Source organism: Stegostoma tigrinum, chromosome 32 (assembly GCF_030684315.1).
Source record: "Stegostoma tigrinum isolate sSteTig4 chromosome 32, sSteTig4.hap1, whole genome shotgun sequence".
NCBI lineage: Eukaryota > Metazoa > Chordata > Chondrichthyes > Orectolobiformes > Stegostomatidae > Stegostoma > Stegostoma tigrinum.
In genome coordinates this window covers 7550038-7575563 of record NC_081385.1, presented here as the reverse complement: position 1 = coordinate 7575563, position 25526 = coordinate 7550038, and the positions used below count along the sequence as shown (strand labels likewise).

The 25526-nt window shown below is 40.0% G+C and overlaps 1 protein-coding gene across 1 annotated transcript in view; it reads right to left on the bottom strand.

The window, feature by feature from the left end:
* LOC125466827 (D(2) dopamine receptor B-like) overlaps positions 1 to 24567 on the bottom strand; it is a 131120-nt gene extending 106553 nt beyond the window's left edge. The window contains exon 1 of the mRNA XM_048561903.2: positions 24161 to 24567. The gene's annotated coding sequence lies outside the window, so the exon portion shown is untranslated. The remainder of the gene's footprint in view (positions 1 to 24160) is intronic.
* Between the last annotated feature and the right edge of the window lie 959 nt (positions 24568 to 25526).

Below are 25526 nucleotides of genomic sequence, written 5' to 3'. Positions count from 1 at the left end.
CTCGTGCCCCCTCCTGGCTCTCCTCAGACCATTTTTGAGCTCCTTCCTTGCCTGCGTGTAATCCTCTCTAGCTGAACTTGACCCTAGCTTCCTCCACCTTATGTAAGCTACCTTCTTCCTTTTCACAAGAAGCTCCACCGCTCTCGTCATCCAAGGTTCCTTTATCTTACCCCTTCTTGCCTGTCTCAGAGGGACATATTTACTCATCACTCGCAACAACTGTTCCTTAAACAGTCTCCACATGTCTATAGTTCCCTTACCATGGAACAACTGCTCCCAGTCCATGCTTCCTAACTCATGTCTAATCGCATCATAGTTTCCTCTTCCCCAATTAAATATCCTCCCATTTTGCCTAATCCTCTCCTTCTCCATAGCTATGTAGAATGTGAGGCAGTTATGGTCACTATCACCAAAATGCTCTCCCACCACAAGATCTGATACCTTCCCCGGCTCATTTCCGAGCACCAAGTCTAGAATGGCCTCTCCCCTCGTCAGCCTGTCAACGTACTGCGTTAGGAAACCGTCCTGAACACACCTTACAAAAACAGCTCCATTCAAATCTTCTGCTCGAAGGAGGTTCCAATCAATATTAGGAAAGTTAAAGTCACCCATTACAACAACCCTACTGCGTCCACACTTTTCCAAAATCTGTCGACCTATGCTTTCTTCAATCTCCCTGCTGCTATTGGGGGGCCTGTAGTAAACAAGAAGTTGCTGGAAAAGCTCAGCAGGTCATGCAGCATCTGTGAAGAAAAAGAAAAATCAGACTTCAGGTCTGGTGACCCTTCCTCAGAACTGTTCAGTCCTTTTGGTTTTTATTTAGACTTTCACTCCTCAGTCTGAAGTTCCTTAGGAATTTCCAGCCAATCCCTAGAGCTCAGTTAGCACTGCAGGGTAGAGCCAAAAGAGGAATAGAGCTTCACGAGAAGGTAAATCCCAGGGTTGCAGAGTATGGAGGGCTTATAGAACCTAGGAAAGGGGAACCTGCAAGTTCTGTTGGGCAGGTGTCACAGAAAGGGTGGCATTCATGTGGAGATGGTGTGACCTGATACACATAGATCACCCCACCAGCCATATTTTGTCATAGGCACTATATTATCAAGGTCAAGTGACACTTGGAAAGTGAGTGATAGAAGGTCATGACATCCCTGTCTCCAAATTTGCATTGGCCCAAGTCTAGAATTTGACTGTCCGTTATCACCTCCTTCACTGGAAAATGGTACTGGATAGAAAGAGACAAAAGGACAAGTCCGATGTGAGTTTTAATCAGTGTCATGCCCTCTGTATTAAGGGGGTGAGTTTGGGGCGCATGGGAAGGTTATGGGCTAGCTACCCCTCCCATTTTACATGCCTCCATTGTCAAAAACGCACTTAGCAGGAGCCTTTGTATTCAAATCATGGTAACAGAGACATTGAGGAAGGCCAGGCATTAGTCCTGACCCCTTCAAGATCCTAAGCTGTTCTGCTCACAGCTCCATTTGACATCATCATCGTGGTTGCTGCTTATAGCACTCATAAGCATTAACCCTTTCAGACTAACATGCAGCAGATGGGCCAATCCAAAAAAGAGTTGGCAAATGCATTTAAGGGGAAATCTTCAAAAGCAAGACACCACTTAAATCAGATAAAAGGGGATAGCAATGGATGGGGAGTGGTGGTGGAGTCTTGCTACCCAATGTCCTGTATGCAGTTAGAGGATCTAGGTCCAAGTAAGTAAGAATCAAAGACCATAATTTGCTTCCAACCATATCTGTTATAAAATATCCAAAAAATAGTAGCTGGAATAACTTATCGATTCCTCGGACCTGCCACAAAGTCCATTTTCTTGCTTATTCCTTAATTCCCTCGATTCCCTTTGTGTCCACAAATCTATCTATCTCATTCTTGAATATACTTAATCACAGTCCATGAGGATGCCAGAGATGAACAACCCTCTGGGTACAGATATATCACCACGTCGTAGTCCAAAATCCCTTCACTGGTCCCCACATCTGTCATACAAGATCCATGAAGTAATGAAAAAGTTAAAGTACTTCTAAAGACTACTAGGATTAACAATCTTGTTCCTTCAGAAGCTGCAGGTCAGGAGAAATTGGAAAATATTGCTGAAGAACAGAAGAGACATCCATTCCTGGAAATTCAGAACAGTAGCGCTGAAGAAGTGCTGATATATGAAGAGACGGCAAAGCATCAGTAAAGTCAAGGACAAGGAAAACAACAAATGCTGGAGATCCCAGCTGGCTAGACAGCATCCAGTGAGAGAGAACATCTGCAGCCATATACTCCTACAGGGAAGTCAAGGACACAGCAGTGAATCCTGATTTGGCTGACTGGAGATGGGAAACAGACAGAACAAAGTCATGATGCTGTAAGGGATCCCAAGAGAAAGATGTTCACAGAGACTTGGAGTTTACACCTGACTGGGACAGGAGCAGTGTGGCTATATTCCTGGGTTAGCAGTGTAACAACCTGAATTAATTATTTGGAGCTTTTGTATCATGGTACCCAGGAGAATTTGGGAAACCTGGTATTAAATGCTAGCCTTATTAAGAATGATGACTATGAAACTAGCAGATTGTAAGTAAAAACCCGTGTGGTTTATTAATAACCTCTGGGGGGCATGGCGGCACGATAGTTAACACTGTTGTCTCATAGCGCTAGGGACCCGGGTTTGATTCCTGCCTTAGGTGGCTGTTTGTGTGACATTTGCACATTCTCCCCAGGTCCGCAAGGATTTCGACCATGTACTCTAGTTCCCTTCCATGATCTAAAGAAGTACATGTTAGGTGGATAGGCCATGCTAAATTGCCCTGTAGTGTCCAGAGATGCGTAGCTTAGGTGGATTAGCCATGGGATAATATGGGGTTAGAGGGATGGGGAGGGGCGATTCATTCTGGGGGGGATGCTCTTCAGAGGGTCAGTGCTGACACAATGGGCCGAATGGCTTCTTTCTGCACTGTAGGGATCCTTTGGGAAAAATATCTGTCATCTTTGCTTGGTCTGGCCGACGCATGACTCTAGATTCACAATCATATGGTTGATCCTTAATTTGCTTCTGAAATGGTCTTTGTCATTGGGTGTGTCTTGATTCCAGAATGAAGGGCCACATGTTTCTGTCGCACACTGAACCAAACAATTTATGAATCTTCCAATCACAACATCCTAATAGATATAAAGCGTGGCTATACATGCTTTTCTTTCCTTCTTTGCTGATGCTCTGCCTTGTCATTAAGGAATTTGGGCTCAAATCTTCAAATGTTGTCCGATGCCGCTCAGTTATTTCATTCATAGTTCATAGAATCCCTACTGTGTGCAAACAGGCCCTTCAGCCCAACAAGTCTACACTGACCCTCAGAGCACCCCACCCAGACGCATCCCCCTAATCTATGCAACCCTGAACACTATGGGCACTTTAGCATGGCCAGCTCACCTAACCCGCACATCTTTGGACTGTGGGAGAAAACTGGAGCACCCGGAGGAAACCCACGCAGACACAGGGAGAATGAGCAAACTCCACACAGTCACCCGAGGGTGGAATCGAACCTGGGCTCCTGATGTTGTGATGCAGCAGTACTAACCACTAAGCCCCTATGCTGCCCATGGACCCGTGGTCATCATTCAATCTTAAATTCCAGATATTTTATTGAATTCAAATTCTACCATCTGCTGCAGCGGGATTCAAACCCAAATCCCGAATGTAATCCACGTCTCTGGGAGGCAATGGCCTGGTGGTATTATCGCCGGACTGTTAAGACAGATTCTGAGGCTATACCCTTGTGCCCAAGTCTCTCCTTTTAGTGGAAACATCTTCTCCACATCTACATTATCCGGACCTCTTAATGTTCTGTAAGTTTGAATCAGATTCTCTGACCTTCACCCCCAAATCCTTCTAAACTCAGTATGACAGGTCAGCGATCGGTATGACAGGTCGGCACAACATCGAGGGCCGAAGGGCCTGTACTGTGCTGTAGTGTTCTATAAACTCCATCTAATACAGACCCTGAGACCGCAACTACCCCTTATATGACAAGTCCTTCATCTCCAGAATCAATCTTGTAAACCTCCTCTGGACCTTCTCCAACACCAGCATGTCCTTCCTTAGATATGTGCCCAGAACTGCTCACAATATTCCAAATGCTATCTGACCTGAGCTTTATACAGCCTCAGTAGAACATTTCTGCTGTTGTATTCTAGCGCTCTCAAAATGAATGCCAATATTGCATTTGCGTTCCTAATTGTCACCTGAATCTGCATGCTAGCCACAAGAGAATCTTAAACTAGGACTCCCAATTCCACTTGTGCTTCAGAATTCTGAAGCCATAGACTATTTAGAAAATAGTCTGTGCCCCTATTCTTTCTATCAAAGTGCATTCTTCCTCACACTTTGCTACATTGTATTCCATCTGTCAATTCTTTGTCCACTTTCCCAGTCTACCCTTGTCCTTCTGCAGCCTCCCCATTTCCTCAGTGTGAGTTATCCCGCTTCAAACCATTGTGTCACCTGCAAACTGAGCAGCAATACCTCAGCACCTTCATCCAGATCGTTCATGTTCAATGTGTGTAGTGCTCCCATCACTAACCCCTGCAGAACTCTACTAGTCACTGGCTGCCATCCTGAAAAAGAGAACTTTATACTCATTCTCTGCTTTCTGGCAGTCAGTCAATCCTCTGTCCATGCCAGTACCTTGCCCCAACACCAAGGGCTTTTACTTTATTTAACAGCCTCCTGTGTGGCGTCTTGTCAAAAGCCTTTTGGAAGTTCAAATAGATCATGTCGGCTCTTCTTTGTCTAACTTGCTCATTACCTCCTCAAAGAATTCTAACAGAAATGTTAGGCATGATTGCCACTTGGTGAAGCCATACCGATTCATCTATTATACCACCCGCTTCCAAGTACTCCACAATCTTATCCTTAATGATGGGCTCTAAAATCTTACCAATGACCTAGATCAAGCTAACAGGCCTACATTTTCCTGTATTCTGGCTCCCTCAGTTGTTAAAAACGGATGTTACATTCACCATTTTCCAATATTCTAGGACCCTTTCTGATTCCAATGATTCCTGAAAGATCACCACCAATGCCTTTACAATCTCCTTCAGAATTCTGGGGTGTAATTCATTCAGTCAGGTGATTTATCCACCTTCAGGCCTTTCAATTTCCCCAACACCCTTTCCTTAATGATGGCCATTACACTCACCTCTACCCCTGAATTTCTTGAGATTCTGAAATGCTGCTGATGTCTTCCACATGCAAATTGATGCAAAGTATCTATTCAGTTCCTCAGCCATTTCTTTGTTTCCATTACTACTTCTTCAGCCTCATTTTTCAGAGGTCCAATGTCCACTCTTGCCTCTCTCTTACCTTTTTAGATACATAAAAAAACCCTGACAATGTTCATTTATGTTACTAGTTAACTTACTTATATTTCTTCCCTTACTGCTTTTTTTTTGGTCAACCTTTACCTGGTTATAAAGGTTTCCCAATCCTTTGGCTTCCCACAAATCTTCACCACATTGTATGCTTTTACATTTGTTTTTCTGCTGTCCTTGACTTCCTTTGTCAGCCATGGTTGCCTCAACCTTCCCTTGGCATGTTTGTTCTTCATTGGGATCATTTCGGATATGCCTCTTGAATTATCCTCAAAAATACTTGCCAATGCTGTTTCACCATCTTCCCAATCAACTCTGGCTAGCTCCCCACTCATGTCTTTGTAGTTACCTTTACTCAATTGTAATACCGTTACATCTGAATCAGTCTTCACTGCATCATTCTCAATGAAGAGCCCACATGTTCAGGAACGAGAGCTCAGTAATCGTGCAACAATGATGATGTAGTTATTCTCCTTTGATTCATGCTCCTGCTTTTTAAATCACTAAGGGTGGGCAAACGCATTGTTGTATGTATCATCACCTGACCACTGGGCAATGCACTCCAGAGTTAATGGCCAGTTGACATATCCATTGACACTATGCTAATTGGAAAGCAAACAGCCTGCATGCTTCAGATGTTAAAGAGCGTTTTTTCACCCAAGTTTAACACTTTTACAACTAAAAAGCATACAATGTGTTGAAGATTTGTGGAAAGCTTCAAAATAAACACTTTTTTTTCGTGATCCTATAATTCTGCTCCTGGGTTATTCACAGTGGCATCCGAAAAATTAATTTAAAAACTCCGTGGAGATGGGCAACTTTTGATGCATTTCGTTTTAAGGGAGAAAGTGAAAAATATGCTGTCAAAATTCACACCAGTTGTTTCAAAGTTCCTGATGCCACTGTTGGGTATCACACAGGATGTGTTAGTGGTTTTCTGCATGAAAGAAGGGAAACAGTAGCCTGGATCTCTAACTGTGTTGTTAAATTTATCATTCTAAATATGTGGAAATTACTTTTACAGATGTTCCTCAAAAACAAACAAAATGTGCTTAGACAGATGAATTATTCATAACAATCACAAAGCTTCAGGGCCACATTGGAATTTTTACATTTTCTGTTTTCCTTCCATCTTGGATGTGATGACCCGCTATGAATTCCACAGTGGTTAAGAATTGCTTGTTATTTCATGCTAGTAGCTGTTTCTCATATCTGAGCCTAGATAGTGTGCCGTGGAATTGCAGAATTTATCACATTTAAGAGTGATCCAAACTCCATTTGATATTCACATCCCCTAAATGACTTTGAAAGCTTGGGGTCAATTGAAATCTTCAAGACTGAGAACACCAGATTTTTATTAGGTCGGGATTTCGTAGGATGTAGATCGAGTAGAGCTGATGTACAGACTGACCATGATCTAACTGAGAGTGAGAACATGCTTGAAGGGCTGAATGGCCTACTCAGGTTCCTATGATTGAGAAACCTTACTAAAGCTAAAACTGCCTTCAAAATTGCTGTCTTGTTAAATTAGCTGACACAGTGTGAATTTAAGTGGGATCTTTCTGATCTTTGCTCAATTCCATAATGGGCTATCATCTCCAGAACTGACCTCTTATGGATCATTCTCACTGTTTTCCAAGTCTTCCACCTCACCAATTGTTCTCTGTTGGACACACAGCTCGGTATTTGGCATTTCTTGATTCAGATGCTAGAATCTACAAGCAGCCTATAGTTTGTGGAACGCTTTGCCTGCAATGGTAGTAGATTTAGGTACATTTAAGTTGTCATTGGATAAGCATATGGACGTACATGGAATAGTGTAGGTTAGATGGGCTTCAGATCGGTATGACAGGTCGGCACAACATCGAGGGCCGAAGGGCCTATACTGTGCTGTAATGTTCTATGTTTGTCACTCTCCAAATACACCAATCCCCTCCCAAACAGTTTTCCCCACCCCGAACATCGTCACCAGGAAACAGTTCACATCTACTTATACTATTCTATTCTTTCATGAGGTGATGGTGTCATCAGCTAGGCCAGCATTCATTTCCCATTGCTAATATTCCTTAGAAGCGTGAAAATGCATGTCGGGGCTATGACGTGGCAATATGCATAGTCAAGCCACATTGCAAATAAGACAGAATTAATGTTATTATATCTTTAAAATGTCAAAAGAATTGATGGTGATTGGAGTACCTGCACATTAATTGTAAGTAGCACTGTGCACACTGTTGTTCATCAGAGGTTGGTTTCTCCCATTAATCTGTAAAGGCTCACCATAGAAATTGCAGCTACAAATGCAATTGAATGCTATTCTGGTCATCAGCAGAGTTCGTCAAGAGCCAATGCATTATTGCAAAGAAAAAGAAATTCACTAAAATTGCATGACCTTCTTTAAGGCAGAAAGCAACATTGTGGGCTGAAGGGCCTGTACTGTGCTGTAATGTTCTATGTCCTGTAAATTCAGCAGGTTTAGCAACATCTATGGAGACCGAGATCATTCCAAAGTAGAGTCGTATTGGACTCAAACCGCTAACTCTGTTTCTGTTTCCACAGACCTGTTGAGTTTCTCCAGCACTATCTGCTTTAATATCATTCACAGTTTTTTGCTTTCACCTTAGTGAAGGAAGTCAGTCTGAGCTATTGTAATACCTCACAAATGGAAGCTAAATCAAAGGATCATAGAACCCCTAAAGTTGGGAGCAGGCCATTTGGCCTTTTGAGTCGTACTGACCCTTCAAAGAGCATTCTAACTCAGACCCAGACCCCCGTATGCTATCCCTGTAACTCTGCATTTCCCATGGCTAACCAAGATAGCCTGCATATCCCTGGATAATATGGGCAATTTGGCATGGCCAATCCACCTTGATTGCACATCTTTGGACTGTGGGTGGAAACAACACAGACACAGGGAGAATGTGCAAACTCCACACACCAGTCGCCCGAGCATGGAATCAAATCTGGGTCCCTGCCCACTGAGCCACTGAGGCATCTTGGAAAGAATGTAGGACTTAGGAGCAGAAGTAAGCCAATTATCCCTCCAAACTATATATCAATTCTGGTTTGTATGGAGGAGCTGAGCAGAGCCGGCAGAGTGACGTGCTTACAATGGAAACCAGTTGTATTCAATGGAATTTCTGCCTGAGAAGGGCTTTTTTGTTGGTTATGAAGCCTACAGATATGCTGTCTCTCTCCTACCTTCAGAGCTACCTTCTCACCATTACACTGTGACTGTCAAAACTGAAGACTATTATTAGGAAACATTTAACCATACACTGATTTATTCAAATTGTCACTGCATAATTTCTCTGCTGGTGTTATTTTTCATTTCACAGTAGTACTGCTGTAACCAGTGATACTAGGAAAATTAGGGATGAAAGGTTTTAACTCCCCTATTCTCCCCTCCCCCCAATAACAACATTGGCCAAAGCTTAGAATTCGATTGCCCTTCCTTGTCTGCTGCAATAGAAAATGGTGCAGGGAAAAAATAGACATAAAGAGGAGAGCAATGTGAATTTTAATCAGTGGCTCACTGACAATTAGTGCCTTCATGACATAAGAAACATTAGTAAATGTTCCGAGAATCTTAATGACTGTTCAACTCCCCCTTTGACGACAGTTTCCCTGCAATCTCAGAACACAATAATTATGCACTGATTTGAATAGGATCTACTCAGAGATGAGACAAGTTGAATGCCTATTTGCTACCTACATTCCTTTTGCGGCTTGCAATTATTCTCCACCTTAAGAATCAATGCAAATTGAAAATATGAATTTCACATCATGTGGACTTAATCTCACCATTAATTCTCTCAGTACTGAGTATCTTAGAGAGCATTTAATTTATACCACATGGTTCTCAAACAGTGCACATTATTCTTGATCAAATTAGGTCTGAGTATCCATTGGAAATGCCATTGGAAAGAATTTGAGGTGCATAATTTACAGTGAATCAACCACAAATTAATCCACGGCAAAGAGCAGCAACCACAAGGTGAATTATTTACTGACAACTAGTTGAGGAGCTCAAGATAGGGAGGCAGCTGTTGGTCCTTTGGAATGGGACTGCCACATTAATTTCTTTAGTACAATCTTCTTAGTAATGTTGATTTTTTTGGACCCCTGGCTTTGAGAGATTTCTGACATTTTCCTCAGTGAAAAGAGCTAGAAAGCAATAACAGTTTTTCCTGACTCTGTCTGCAATAGATCCACATTTATTTTCTTTTTATAAAGCTTTTACAGTCCATTTTCATGTTTTTTGCTGCATCTCCTTCATATTATGTTGTCTCTTCCCTTATCAGTATATTTTTGCTCTTCTGTTGTATTCTATAAACTTGCAATCCTCAGCATTACTGCTATTCTGACAACTTTCTATGTTTTTTCTTTTAAATCTTATGCAATTCTGAGTCTCCTTTGTTTGCCACAGTTGCCTGACTTTTTTCAGTTTTTGCAAAGAAATATATAGTTGTTGTAATTGATGTAGTAGTTCTTCAGGGTCTCTCAATTGCTGATGTATAGTCATGTCTTTAAAGATATTTTTCCAATCCCCATGAGCCAATTTGTACCTATGCATTTTTAATTTCCCCTATTCAAATTTACAAAAGAAACAGGAAAGTATCAGACCATCTGGCCCATCGAGCCTACTCTGCCATTCAATAGGATCATGGCTGACTTTCTCATGGGCTCAGCTCCTTTCACCTGCCCACTCACCATAATCCTTAATTCCTTCACTGCTGAAAAATCTATCTTTGTTTTAAAAACATACGAAGTAGCCTCAACTGCTTCACTAGGTACGAAATTCCACAGATTCACAACACTTTGGATGAAGAAGTTCCTCCTCAACACAGACCTAAAAATGTCCCCCTTTATTTTGTGGCTATGCCCCCAAGTTTTAATTGCACCCACTAGTGGAAACAACCTTGATGCTTCTATCTTGTTTATTCTCTTCATAATTTTACATGTTTGAAAAAGATCCATAAATCTATAAGTTTGCTTGCTTCAGAATGAACAACCTTCCTGTCAAACATAATATAAAATTGTATCATGTTGTGGTCACTCATCCTTAATAGTTATGTTACAACAAGATTGGTCTGGAAATCCAGGCTGATGTGCTCTGGGAACATAGTTTAATTCCCTCCATGGTAAATGATGAAGTTTAAATCTGTTCTAAAAACACATTTGTCATTAAAAGCTGGCTTAATATTATCTTTGTTGATTGTTGTACAATCCCGCCTGGTCCACTAACTGAAGGAAATCTGCTGGTCTGTCCTACACGTGACTCCAGATCCATGACAGTGTGGTTCACTCTTGACTGTTCCCAGAAATGGCTTATAGATTCAATCAGTTTAATAGCCAGCACAGACTGGCAACAATGCCGACCTTGCCAATGAAGTTGTCATCCTATACAAATACAAAGAAGGTAGAACAAACATTTAAACTAACTAATACAATTCGTAAAAATAAAAATGAAATCCTGCTGCATGAGAAAAATTAAAATGTTGCAAATGGAGGGTGAGATGAATATTGCACTTGTGTGAGGTTCAGCCATCTACAAGTGAACACAAGCTGTTGCTGATGGTCTACAAAAGATTTATGCTTTTTATTAACAATTATAAAATAAAAAATGAGCCTTTTTAAAATGATACCACAAAATAGAAAGTTCTGATTATTAATATTTTTAGGGCCATTGGCAAACTGTCAAACTAATATCACATCTTCAACACCGACAGTTTAATTACTCTTTGGTGACTGAGTAAACCTTCTTAATACACATGATGAACACATGAAAGACTGTTACTGCAGAGGGATTTGGTGATATTTAGTTCCTGCAGCTATCAATATGTCACATTTCTGTTTCCTTCAAAGCATAATCCAATGTATGCATCTTATCTTCTCATGAAGACACCAGGCCCTGTATTGGCTGACTTGTATTAACTCCTGGGCCAGCAATGCCTCAATATTAAAGTCCTTATTCTTGGGTTCAAATCCCTTCATGTCCTCCACACTCCCCTATCTCAATAACATTTAAGATATTTTGTGGTCCTCTGAATTTGGCCTTATGGCAGCTGTTCATCAGTTGCATAGGCAATAATTTCCTTACTGCCTCTATTTCCCCCTCCCTTCTTCTTTAATTTGGTAATGAAAATTTACATCTTTACCAAGCTTTTACTTGTGTCAGTATCTTATAATATTTTCAGTGCCAAATTTTATTTGACAATACTGTCGTGTGAAGAAACTTGGGATGTTTTATCACTTTAAAGTCACTGAAACCTATTGTAGGTCATTGTGTCCTCTGTTCATTTATCAATCATTTTCCTCCTCCACATTAACACATCTACACATCTTTCAAAGTTCCCTGAGCTACAATAAGCACCAAGAGATCCTCCTTGTCAATTAAGTCAAGGAGTATTGATGGATGGAGGTAAACTAGAAGTCCAAGCACTCTAGGTTTTCTGGGATTGTCCTCAGCTGGTTTTACAGTGAAGAAGTGTCATTTGACACAGAATTGGACACTGCTGTCAAAAGAACGTTGGTGATTTTCATGGGGGAGCAGACCTCAGCTTCATGGGAAGGAATGTGAGAGTGAATAGTTGGGAGAGAGTTATAGTGCCCTGAGGCCTATTCAGTGACATTTATGATGTGTATATGTGAAGGTCATCTTCTCTAGAGCTGAACAACTTGCTGTTGTTTCTGGAGCAGAGAGACAGCTACATACACACACACACACACACACACACACACCATGCTGTGTATTTGCTGCTGGTTATGGCTGTCTCTTTGTCTGAAATCAGGGGTGACGAGGATAGTCATGTCTGTTAGTACTCAAACTTGCATTCTTTCTTTCTTCAAATCATTCAAGTGGTTAGCTTGGAAACAAAGGCATCTTGGCTACAGACTAAGAAGCAACCATTTATTTATATAACCCTCCTTGTTAGTTTGTTAGTTTATGATATTTGTAAAGTTGAAGCCATTATATGCAGAACCTGTATGAGTGCAAAACATTCATAATCTGAGAAAACTGCGCAGCTCTCCCATTTCCTTGCTGGGAAAGTACCCCAGGGAGCAATACTTCAATTACTGGTTTGTGAACAGCAATGCACATTTCCATGTTTTTATCATTTAAGACATGTCACTAACTTGGAGATGGATTTTCCCACAAACTGCACTTTGATTCAATATTAGATTATGTCAATATCTTTTTAAACCTGGATTCAATTCAGAAAACAAGAGAGGATTAATGTCTCCTGTCATATAAGTGTCCCAAGAGTCCCACCTGAGTTTATTTATTCCCCTGCAGGCGTGTTTGCAGCACAATGCTATCAATACATTAGGTTCTAAAACATATTGATCCATTCACTTGTTTTTGAAAGGCGACAGGAGTGGTAAAAGCAGGAATTCATAATGACATCAGAAGATTCTCAGCTGCAAATGTGATTAAGCAGTGTCAAGAAACTGCAACTTGGTTCTCTCGTAATAGTGACAGTGAACAGGATAACTTTCCAACTCCTTCCTTCCCCTTGAAATCCAAAGTGAATTGGTTACTGTTGCCACTAAACTAATGTAAACAGACAATTACAATTTGTTTTTGTCCTTCATTTTCTATCTTTCTTTTTCTTTCTCACTTTTAGGCCGATCATATTCTTGTGAAAATGCAGTAACTTAATATTTTTCTGTGTTTTTGATCGAGGGCTGAAATGGAAAAAAAAACATGTTTAAAAGCTCAAGCTTGTTGAAAGATTGCTGCAGTTTTAAGAAGCAATGTACTTATTGTGCATGCTCTTTACACAGCTGTTGATTCAAGGAACAAGGGAAAGCCTAGTTACAGATGAGCTGGAGCCAGGAGTTGTTTATGAATAGAGATTTGACTGCAACAAGTAGCTGCTTAGTCTGTAAAACAGTGACCAGTTAGCAATGACAAAAACTGCCTGCCCATCAGCGGCTATATGATTGGTTCTCTGATGGCAGAACAGCTTGTGGATGTGCATGCTTCAATTAATAAGTCAGAGACACTTATAAATGCAAACAAGCCACTCTGTGCCTTCTGTAAGCAAGTGAAAGCATCTGGAAAAGGGAGATAAAGAAACAGATTTCTGATCAGCATGAGGACCATCTCAGCAAAACATATGGATAGGAATGAAAGAACTGCCTTCCCAATCTTTTCTTCTGCACATTACACCCATGTTTATTTGTGTTTTCCTGTTCCTGTGTGTACACGGGCAGTTTCTAATTAGGTTAGAGTTGTAACTATTAGGGTTATGTGTCAAAAATTCATAACTGTTTATATGTAGTTAGAATCTACTCCTTTGTGATGAATAGTAATTTTGCTGTGTACAGAATTCAGGCCTGTGCTTTCTATCAACCTAGTCTGAAAGATGGGTAAGTTGCGGAATTCTGCAAACTTCCTGAAATCTTTAACTTTTGAGATGACTCCACGAATGGTGAAGACTTGATTTCATGTGTGCTACCCCAAAGAGGTGTAACACTAATTAGTGCTCCTCTTCATTTAGTCTCCTTCTTTCTTCCACCTTCAAAATACCAGATTATTCAAACTATTTCCTGTCTGTCTCCTAATTGTGTCGTACTCTTCTATTTTTTTTCCCAAGAGTTTGAAGCTGTGGCTGTCCTCACTACTTATCCATTTTCACTTTCTGTAAAAATGTACAGGCTGTTAAAGTCCGGGTTGCTTATCTCCTGACCTCACCTTGTCTTTCTTTCTGCAATACAGTCCCCTAGCAGTTATGCCATTGGACTAGTAAGCTAGAAGCATAGTCTAATGATGCAAACAGAAGTTTAAATTTCAACATAATAACTGGGAAATTTAAACTTAATGGAACAAGTCTGGGAAAAAATCTTGATGTTGTCAAGGGTAACCAGGAGACTAACCAATTGTCATAAAAACACATCAGACTCAGCAACGTTTTTTTGTGAAGAAAAATTGCCTTCAGTATTTTGTCTGACCTAAACATGACTCCAGATATACAACAAAGTGGTTAACTCTTAAATGTTTTCTGAAATTACCGAGCAAGTTACACAGATGTATTCAAGGAGGTGGCTCAACAATGCCTTCCCAAGAGCAATGAAGGCTATGCAGTAACTTTCAGTCTAGATATTGATGCCCACATTCCATAAATTAATATTAAAAATGATGTGTGGGTCTTAGCCATCCATATTAGTAAAGTATTGTACCATCTCTGATTTGAAATGGCCACAGATTTTGGCACATATATCCTTCTTACTCTAAAATATTACAAGCAATCAGAAAGACAAAGATACTCCTGTACCTCTTCCTACTGTGTACAACTTAAACATAGAAGCAGGTGTGCACATTCTGTGCAGTCACATGAACAAGAACGCAGGCACAGCTGTGAGCACTGTCACACACGTGAGCTGCCCCATAGTCTGCGACATGAATTAATCCTACACCGCACTTATCAAATGCATGAGAGTAAGCTACTCAGTTCCTCAGACTTGCCTAACATTCAAGAAGATCATGGTTGATTTGCAATTCAGTACCATCTATGTCCCTTGTCCCTCAATTCCACCACTGAAAAAAAGAAAATCATCAATCTCAGTCTTTAAAACTTCAATTGTTCCAGCATCTGAGGGAGCAAGGGTTAGAGTTCCAAACTTCAACCATCCTTTGTATGAGAAAGTATTCACGCTTCCTTCCTGAAAAACCTGACTGTGATTTTAAGATAACAAAGTGTGGAGCTGGATGAACACAGCAGGCCAAGCAGCACTGAAACGCTGCTTGGCCTGCTATGTTCATCCAGCTCCACACTTTGTTATCTTGGATTCTCCAGCATTTGCAGTTCCCATTATCTCTGTGATTTTAAGATTATGTCCCCCTGTTCTTGCTTTTCCTATGAGAGGAAAAGGTTCTTTCTGTCTACCTTATCAAGTTCGTTTAACTTTTAAAACACCTGAATTAGGTCATCTCTCTTTTTTAAAGATTGAAGGAAATGTAAATCAAATTTATGTTCTCTCATGATCTAACCCTTTGTGCCCTGCACGAAATTAAGCAAAAGAAATTTAAGATTTTTACTTCATACAATATGGGTATTGCTGCCAAAGCAGCAGTTGAACTGATTAGACAGGGCAATTTGAAGGAACAACCACATAGCTCTGCTCATATATAAGCCAGATCAGGTAAGGATGGCAGATATTACTTAACCAAATGATTTTTGACAACAATCCACTTGCAGTCATGGTCTCCATTGCCAAAACTGGCTTTACATTTTTATTATCCTGATTTTAAATCCACCAACTACCCATTCAATTCCATTTCATCCCCCTTTCTCCCCCTATTCTTTTGCCATAAAAACAGTAATTGTCATTTCAGTTCAATATACTTTTTCAGATGGCGCTGGTGTTTTACCATATCGGAACTTGCCGAGCTTCCACTAAAGGGATAAGAGAGAGACATCCTTGAAGGTTTCATGGTTTGGCACACAGCACATGCATTTTCTCTGCTGGGACATGCATTAACTGGTTCTGCATTTCAATCTCGTCACAGACAACATGATGAAACTTGAAGCAGTCTTGGGTCAGTGGTAGCAATCTCATCCCTGTGCCAGTAGGGCATGGATTTAAGTCTCAGCCTGCAGGATACGGGTATAAATTTAAGGCTGATGCTCAGAGCAGTACTGGGTTTTGAGATTAAATCAAGTCCCTGCAAAAGACTTCATGGCACTGTTATGAAAAAGAGCACAGGAACCCAGGCAATATTGATCTTTCAAACAATGTCATTAAACTACAAAGATGGTCTAATTATTGCTGTTGTAGAGTTATACCATCATAGAATCATACTGCATGAACACAGACTCTTCGGTCCAACTGTCCAGGCTGAACCTAATCTCAAACTAAACCAGTCCCACCCGCCAGTGCCTGGCCCATATCACCCCAAATCTTTCCTATTCATATATCTAACCAAATGTATTTTATAAGCTGTTGTGCAGCAAGTTGGCTGCATGTGAATAGCACCTGAATTTTCTATAATATTTATTGGCTGGAAAATATTTCAGGATCTCCTGAAATCGTAAAGGTGCTACATAAACACATGACTTTCTTGTTTGTTTCAGCTCTTTTTTGAAATGTTCTGGTTAATATCTTTCTTCAGGCAATTCAAAATAATATTGGTAACTGCAAAGCAGTATAACTTCTTAAATCATTTTTATGTTTGTTTTATATTTCATGCATTTCAAATCTGAATATACATTATACATGAGTTCTGAAATTCAGTATTGTTCAATTTCAACAGTGTAATGTTTTTCCTCTGAAGGTTTATTGTAATTATAGAGAAGTCAGAGAATCCCCACAGTGTGGAAACAGGCCCAACAAGTCCATACCAAACCTCAGAGTATCCCACCCAGACCTGTTCCCTTGTAACCCACCTAATCTACACATCCCTGAACACTATGGGCAATTTAGCATGGCCAATCCACCTAACCTGACGTCTTTGGACTCTGGGAGGAAACCCACACAAACACGGGGAGAATGTGCAAACTCCACACAGATGTTTGCCTGAGGCTGAAATCAAACCTGGGTCCCTGGTACTGTGGGGCAGCAATGCTAACCACTGAGTCACTGTGCTGCCCCATTTGAATTTAAATTTCATTTGAATTTATTAAGCAATTGTGAAAATAAAACTTTGAGGAAAAATGAATTTAGTGACCAAGTGATCTTCAAAAATAAATCCCAAGTGATATTTTTTAAAACAGCTTGTGATATTCCTTTTTCCAAAAGTAGTTGAAACTCTGTAATGTAGTTCCTTAAAGTCTTTCTTGTTGTAATCTGCATTGTATCAAAATATTTCCTACACAAGTCACTGAACACAAAATGAATGTAACATTCTGTGTCAACCGTACCACCCTACAATGCTCAATCATATTAGAAGCATGGTGCTTAATTATTTGACTTTTAGCTAGCTCTATTGCATTCCTGTGTTTAAAACTAAACTCCCCATCATATAGGATACCATTAAAATGCTCATTCTGTGAAGTTTGGCAATCAAGGAGTTAAAAAATCAGAATAATGGGATAACAAAGTGTGGAGCTGGATGAACACAGCAGGCCAAGCAGCATCTTAGTCGCACAAAAGCTGACGTTTCAGGCCTAGACCCTGGTTTTACCATAACTACTTATGAAGCAAGAGGTCGAGAATAATAAGTGATAACAGGCAAAGTGGTATGCTTGTTTTAAAAAAAAACTACCCATTCACAGGATGTTCGTCACCACAGGACAGCATTTAATTGTCCTTGAAGGGGGGAAGGGGCGAGGTGATTTCGATAGCCAAGTTGGTTAGAAGGCTAGAGTGCAGTGCAGAATGTTGATAACAGGATGGGTTCGATCCCTGTACTTAGAGGCCATGACTCCTCGACTTGGCGTGTTGTTGAAATAGAATGGTGACTCTAAATCTATATAAGCAATTTTTGTCTGTCTAATGGTGAGAGATGCCTGTGGTCCCTCCTAGATTGCAGCCAGTTAACAGTTGCCCTTGAGAAGGTGCTGGCAAGCTCACTAGACCACTTCAGAGAGCACTTAAGAGTCAACAACTTTGCTGTGGGCCAGAACAGATCAGGATGATATAGTTCCTCGCCGAAAGGGTATTAGTGAATTAGAATAGAGCAATATAATTATGTCTTGATCAGCTTTAGTCAATGAATAAATTAACTGAGGGAGTAATTGGAACCAGGGACCAATGAGATCCTTGACTGTAGTTGTGAACCTTTGCCAATGAGGGAGCTGCAGCTGACAGATATAAACAGGAGATTCACAGTTCTCCTCAGTCTAGGGATTGGATGGTTGGGGCCCTTGTAAGTAAAGGGTGGCTTGGTGACGGGATACCAGACTCTGTGCAGCTATTTCACCTGAACTTATATTTCCAGCTGCCATTATTGAGATTTAACCACAAGGCTATGGGTTGTTATCCCCAGGTTACTAGTCCAATAACATAACCATCATGCCACTTTACCAGAAAGTGCCTCTCTTGATTATCATGCCCATGAGAACAGAGCAACTTCATTTTGGATGTAAGATATGATCGAAAGAAGAAATTACTTAAGTTAAACCCTTCCCAATCTTATGCTTCCTCCACTTTTCCCAGCCCCACTGCAACATAATGCATAATTAATGTTTTTTTCACAGAAAAATCTTCAAATAAATGATCACCTTCATCTCAAATATGCCAGGTAGAAAGAAAAAATAGATAGATGTGCAACTGAATGGGTGTATAGATAGAAAGGTGCCTATAATTTGATCCTCAAATACAACACAAAGATGTATGCACAACATACATAAGACATTTTTTTAATGTGTTAAATTGCCTCATTAATAATCTCTTTTGAAATCCATTGATGTCTAAGCCATGTCCTGACGGTGTTCATCAAACCTATATGAAACTATAGACTGTACAAAAGATTTGATGGATTCTGCCTACACTAGATAGAATTGTATTAATATTCTTGTCTTAAATCATGACAAATAGAAATTGTTACAAATATCTTTATTCTTATTTAATGCATAAATCCTTCTCCTTGCCTTCTCAATCCTTTTCACAACACTGAAACTTTACAAACACGACTTTTCAGCAACTGAAATGCACAAATTGGTCTTCAAACCCAAGACCATCATACTCACAAGGCAAATTTGGAACATGGAAACTGCATAAACAGAGCAGCTTTCACTGCTGACAGTTCCAGGGTAGATTTGAGCAGTAAATACCCTTACACTGTCGATCTGAAAGAATTTTCAAGCTTTTTCCAAGCAAAATATTCTCCTGGGACATGGTCAACACTGGCAAAGTTGGCAATTGTTTCTTATCCCCAATTATCAAGAGAAGTGAGAGTCAACATTGTTCTATGTTATAGGTAACCCAAACCTGATAAAGCTGGCAGATTCCTTTTCCACAGGCAGTCATAAACAAGGTGGGTTTTCACAATAATCTGTGTTTATTTTTCAGAGTACTTTTATCTGCTGCCAACACACAAAATTACCACACTTATTGCATGATGAGATTTCAACTCAAAACAGCTGAAGTTTGCTAGTCTAGTCCCAAAGCCATCTGGCTGTTGTATACATCTCAATGGTTAGAAACTGGTAGATCACCTTGAAACAGCTTATGTGATGTGACTGTGCATGGGTTGCTTACAAAATAAAAACCACTGTTCTTCAAGGTCAATCATTGAATGTTAACTGTTTTTAAAATGTATCATTTAAGGTGACATGGCTAGCTGAACCAGCTGTTAATGAAGCATTTGGGTTCTTGTACTTTATGAAATCGGGGCACAGAGTACAAAAGCCAGGATATTGTAATAAACCTGTATAAAGCATTATAATGGTTCAATGAATGAGGAACTCCAGTTATAATGATAAATTGAAGAAGCTGTAACAAAGAGAACGTTGAGATAATTTGATAGAAGTTTGCAATATCATGATCGGTTGGGACAGGGTAGCTGGGGAGAAATTACTTCCAATATTGGAAAAAATGAGTACCTGAAGACACTGTTTTACAGTGATTGGCCCAATTAAGCAATGCTAACATGAAGAGAATTATTTTTATACAGTGGTTTATTTTAATATAGCATGTATTGCTGAGGGAGGTAATAGAGGCTAGTTTACTCATGCCATTTAAAAGGGAATTGAATCACTGTCTGACACGGAAAACTTTGCAGGGAAATGGCAGTCATGTGGGACCATGGGAATTATTCTTATAGGGAGACAGCACAGACACAGGGCGCAGAATGATCTGTTTCTGTGCTGTACTTATTCTATGTTCCCAAGAAATGAGAGAAGATGTAAATATTTATTTTTAACATTGAAACTATCTCAGGAGAATCACCAGCCTGTACATACATGATTAATAAGTTGGCAAGACAATCAGTTCTTCATTATTTTCTAAATATGCAGAAATTCATTAACACTTGGCCAACTAAAACAATCTATCACGCTGCTATGCTTCCAGCTGAGTGTGCAACAAGGCATCACACTGGTTACTAGGTTTACCCCATTAAATAATCAGTATGAGGCATGTCTTTCCTTGTATTTCATTATGAAGCAACAGGAAAGGAAAGTCAGACAGATCAAATTCTGAAACACTTGGCTCCCGATTAGAATCTTTCAGCTTCCAGCTCTGGAGCTGCTTTGTATGACTGCGCCTCATTTTTTCTGAGCTTGGTTTTTCAGTGTACTGCCATTTGGAACATGTTAGAAAGTAAGGGGAGTGGAGTGAGAATGACTGACACAGCCTGTCTCAATGTTACTGAATTACGTTCCAAATTTGGGTTACATAAAAGTATGTGGACTGCATCACTGGGCTATTAGTGTCTAACAGAGATTACGTGATGTTGAGCATTGTCTAAAAGCCTAATTGAAAACTGAAAAGAAGTTGATTAAGTATACTCTAAAGCTGCCTCTGTTTTACTTGTTAATGATACATATTTATTGAAGAACCTGTTTTGCCTGCAAAACATCATTCATGATACAACAGGTTTTCTTTGTAATTTAGAAAATGTGACATAGTAACACTTACATTAAGATGTAAACAGGATTAAATTAGATATTCAATTTGGCAGATATTTAATAAGCGATACATGCCATAAAATCTATATTTAAACCATGCCATCTTGAAATGACACACTTCCATACTATTGCCATTTAGGGGACAAATAATATTAGAGCAAGATTCATATCCACATGTTTTTCCTTTATTTAGAAAATAAAAGTGTACATGAATATCTGACTCATATTTTGTACCTTATATTTACCCTTTAGGCTGAATCTGAGATTCAGTTCTGAAATCATTTGTTTAACATCCCAGTATCCCAGTCTCCAAACCATGCACAGAAAATCCAATCATCAATGATATACCTATGTACAGAGGCAGGGTGCCACATTATCTCGCAGAAATTTCACATTTGTAAATATGAGGCATCTCTATTTTACGGTTGCACTATAAACTATCTTACAAATCAATATATTTAGATTTATATCCTAGATGTAAAGTGCATTATAGTGTAGATGGAAATCTGACTCATCTATACCCAACCACAGTAGACAGAGAGATATATATGGCTACTTCAAATCTTACACACTATGCAAACCAAAACGTGGAGGCATTGTGAATGGAACCTTCAGTTAACAGTAAAAATGTGGAAACTTGCAAATAGGTTTTAGTATGACACAGAAAATACAGGGCAGAACAAGTATGAGAAAATATTGTCAAATGTTATCCCACACTAGAGCTTATAGGGTCTTCAGAAATCACTGCAATTTTCCTCTTAGTATGTTTCATACCATGAGCATTCTGGGTTTCAGTCTTGTCATTTTCATTGGGTTGTTTCTCTCTCTGTCTCTCTCTCTCCGTCACACACTCCCTTCACCCTTCAGTATGATTTTCACAAATTTTAGCTGAAATTTAAATTTAATTAAACTTAATCTATCAACAACCAGAATAAATGTGTAAAATGCCATTGTTAACTTTAACAGCTTATCAACTGAAAGTATATGAATTGACAGAGAGAGAAAAATTAAACTCAACAGGAGAAACCTAATCATGGACTCTCATAGATAAATGATAGCTCAACATGAAATAACTAAACGTACTTTTCCTAATTTAGCACAGTTAAGCATTTCACAAATGATCAATGTTGTATTCCCAAACTAGCTTCCTAGGAATTCAGATGTAAGTTTACAGATCTACTCGTTCTGCTGTATCTGTTGTCAATAATGTAGTGAAGCAAAGCTGAACCTAGAAGTCAGACAGTGTGACTGAAGCACAAACGCTATGCTCCTGATATTCTCATCTAGTTCATATGAAACAAAGCTCCCAGTTGCCTGCTTAAGGAACAGGTGCAGCTGAAATGTAACATTCTGTGAGAGCGCTGCAGAAGATTTCCATGATGTAATTCATTTGGAGGATATGCCAGAGTCAACCAATTTTATTTATATGCTACAACATTTTGATACGGATAAACACATATTTCTAATGGTAAACCATGCAAAATAAGAATCTCTTAAATATATCTCTGTTGGATAGTGCAGGCAGCCTTCAGGATTGTGTAGCTTAAGGCAATGTTTTGTAATTTTTATCTTAGCATTGCTCACCACTAAACATTATTTCTGTTAATTTTTTCAATGACGTAACACTTAATTCCGTTAGTTACGTACTTTACAAAATACCTGCCTTCCCAAGTCCTGGCCTTTAAATCTGTGCGCATCTGAAAATAGTAATTCCTTTCATGCCATTGAATATTCTAATTAAGGATAATAGTTTTATATGAGAATGCCTAAAGGAGGGTTTTCATCTTACGAAGACTCCTTTATCATCAAAGATCTGTGTTTCTACTAAGATTAGAGATTTGGAACCCATCCACCTCATTGAGAGCAAACTGATGTTCCCAAGGCAAAGATGAGCTCATTAACATCATAAGGTGTAATCCATTAAAGATGGTCTACATCCTAACAACATAAATCAGCCCCAAGTGAACCTGGTCGCTGTTTTCAGCATCTCCCTACCCATGCTATTTATACACTGTCTTCCACACTAATACGGCAAATGTGGTAACCTAAAGTTGTAAAGCGCAGTGAAAAGAAAACATCAACTTAACCTCGCTAAGTCTTACCATTGTTAGGTCTGAAAGACTGTCAACCATAACCAGTTTAGACATATGTTATATATATATGTATGTATGTATTCCAGTGTTCAATTAGCAATCATTAGGTGAGAGAGCTTGCAACACTCTCCTTGTTAGAAAGTTTTTTTGCGGACTTACATGTGTCTGTGATTAAACACGTTTGATCTAAATAACTATTAATGCCATGAAACAACTTGTTCTGATCATTTTACAGACAGCTAGCTTATGGTTCTTGTGTTGTATTAATATGTAGAAGTATATTTCCCATCTACTTCTTAAAAAAAAACACCCCAAAGTTAGTTGGTTCTGAGGACAAGTAATTAGCTGCGGATTTGTTACGAAGCGTGTTTTCAATCTGAGCATATTCCTGTACGCATGAACGATGTGTGAAAGAAGTGGCTTGCTCGGTAAGCGTATACATAGCCGCGGGTATGAAAGCGAAACTCTCGTTCCATCGTACCGCTCTATCAACGCATTTATGATTGCAGCCAGCGAAATGAATTATAGTGATGACTACAACATGCATATATGGACTGTCCCAGCCTTGGGATGCCAAAATAAGCAAAAAACCCCTAACATTTTAATAATTTTAAAGCAAAGTTCAACTCAGTCTTCAAACGCCGGTGTTGTGCTGAAGTGGAGAGAGCAATTGATTGATGGACCTACGCAGAGTTCTTTGTCTGGAAGATGTTTTCTGATGTGACTTAATCCTGTTTGTTTGTTCCGGACGGGAGTCAATGAAACACTAAGCCATCATCGAAGTTAACTGCATCAAACAACCAAAATTTCGTGACTCCCCCCTCGCCACGCCCACCACTCCGACCCCTACTCTAGAATGAACATGTCCTTTCATTCTGCTATCATCTGGAGAAATTGTTTAAAACTTGCTTCAAGGACGCTACCAGATCTCTCCTCAATTCTTCAGGGTCTCGGTTTAAAGATACCCTAAAAACTTGGCCTCCATGTAAATTGATTGAAAGCACTACTCAAAAGTTATACCATAGCAAACGCTTCGCTTAATCGCTATTATACGCCGTGAACACGATATAGAAACAGCTAAAGTTTGTTAAATCTATGTAGATAACTGGTTTCCACGTTCGCGCCACCCTACATAAACAGGGCGTGACACGAGGTGATCCGTGAGAATTTGTATCTTACCTTAAGGATCCATAAAATGTCTTAAATTCGGTTCCAAATTGGCCGCGAAAACAAGTCCCCCTTGTTCCCTGCTGGTAAAATCCAGCCCACAAATTTGGGCAAAGTAAAATAGGACAATAGAAGGATCCCACCCTACCCCCTTTCCTCCGCGAAAAGAAAACCTTTTTTTCCCCAGGAATGATGTGGATCAGGGGGTAAAGTGGGAGAGTGGCTTCCCCATGACTGGGTGAGGCGAGAGCACACGGTGGACTGGCGGTGCCAGCATCTCCCGTCTCTCTCTCTCGCTGTGGGAAGGTGTTGAGAGAGAGAGAGAGAGAGAGAGAGAGAGAGAGAGGAGATCAGCACCAGCGTCAGTGGACAGCTCCCGGTGTCCGCGCTGGCTGCGCAGGTGGAGCTGCCGTGTCAGGCATATGAGCAATCCCAGACTCAGAAAGAGAGAGAGAGAGAGAGAGAGAAGTGAAAGAGACTGTGAAAACCCGGGGACCAGAGCTTCTCAAAAATAAAGGGAGAGCCAGGAAAACATTGCTGCTAATCCCATGCGCACACAGACTGTGAGCTGTGCAGGGAGAAATATAAACTCCCGGCATAATGTACAGTACATCCACATTACGCTTTGAGCGCTGTCAGCTGTTATTTGAAGAAACCTATCTTGTTACGGGTAGAGTCTGTTTATGTCACATACAGGATTTCAGCCCACCCAGAAGCATTGCGTCTTAGTTTCACAGCAGTTTGCCATTGCATGTCTATCTGAAATCAACACATATGCCACATTTCTCTTCTGTCCTCCGCGTTGCAAAGGCTCTATGCACTCTTAAAGCCCATCGTATTACCTTTGGCTTTAGATCACTTGTCCCAATAGCTGGAAAAGCTCAGCAGGTCTGCTGCCATCTGTGAAGAAAAATCACAATGTTTCCAGGCCGGTTCTAAAGAAAAGTCACCGGACCCGAAAATTTAACTCTGATATCACGGATGCTATCAGACCTGCTGAGCTTTTCCAGTTATTTCTGCTTTTGTTTCTAATTTATAGCTTTCGCTATTGTTTCGGTTTTTATTTAGTGTCCTAATATCTAGTAGTCTGCGTCAAATATTGTGCGATGACGGTTCCTGTGAAGAGTCTTGGGACGATTTGCTACACAAAGATAAGTTATTATCCCTATGCCGTGTCAACGTCTCATCGGAAATCTTTTTTGCCTGTGTACTTTCAGCCAAATTTCAATATCTTACACTAGTTGGAAACATTCTAGTTGTAACAGAGGCGTCTTTCTGTTGCCAGCTGAGTGTGTGTGAACCGGCTCCTGTGGAAGGAAATCTTCCTCAATGCATCTTGTAAAAAAATGGTTAAAAAATCCTAAAATCCAACCAACTT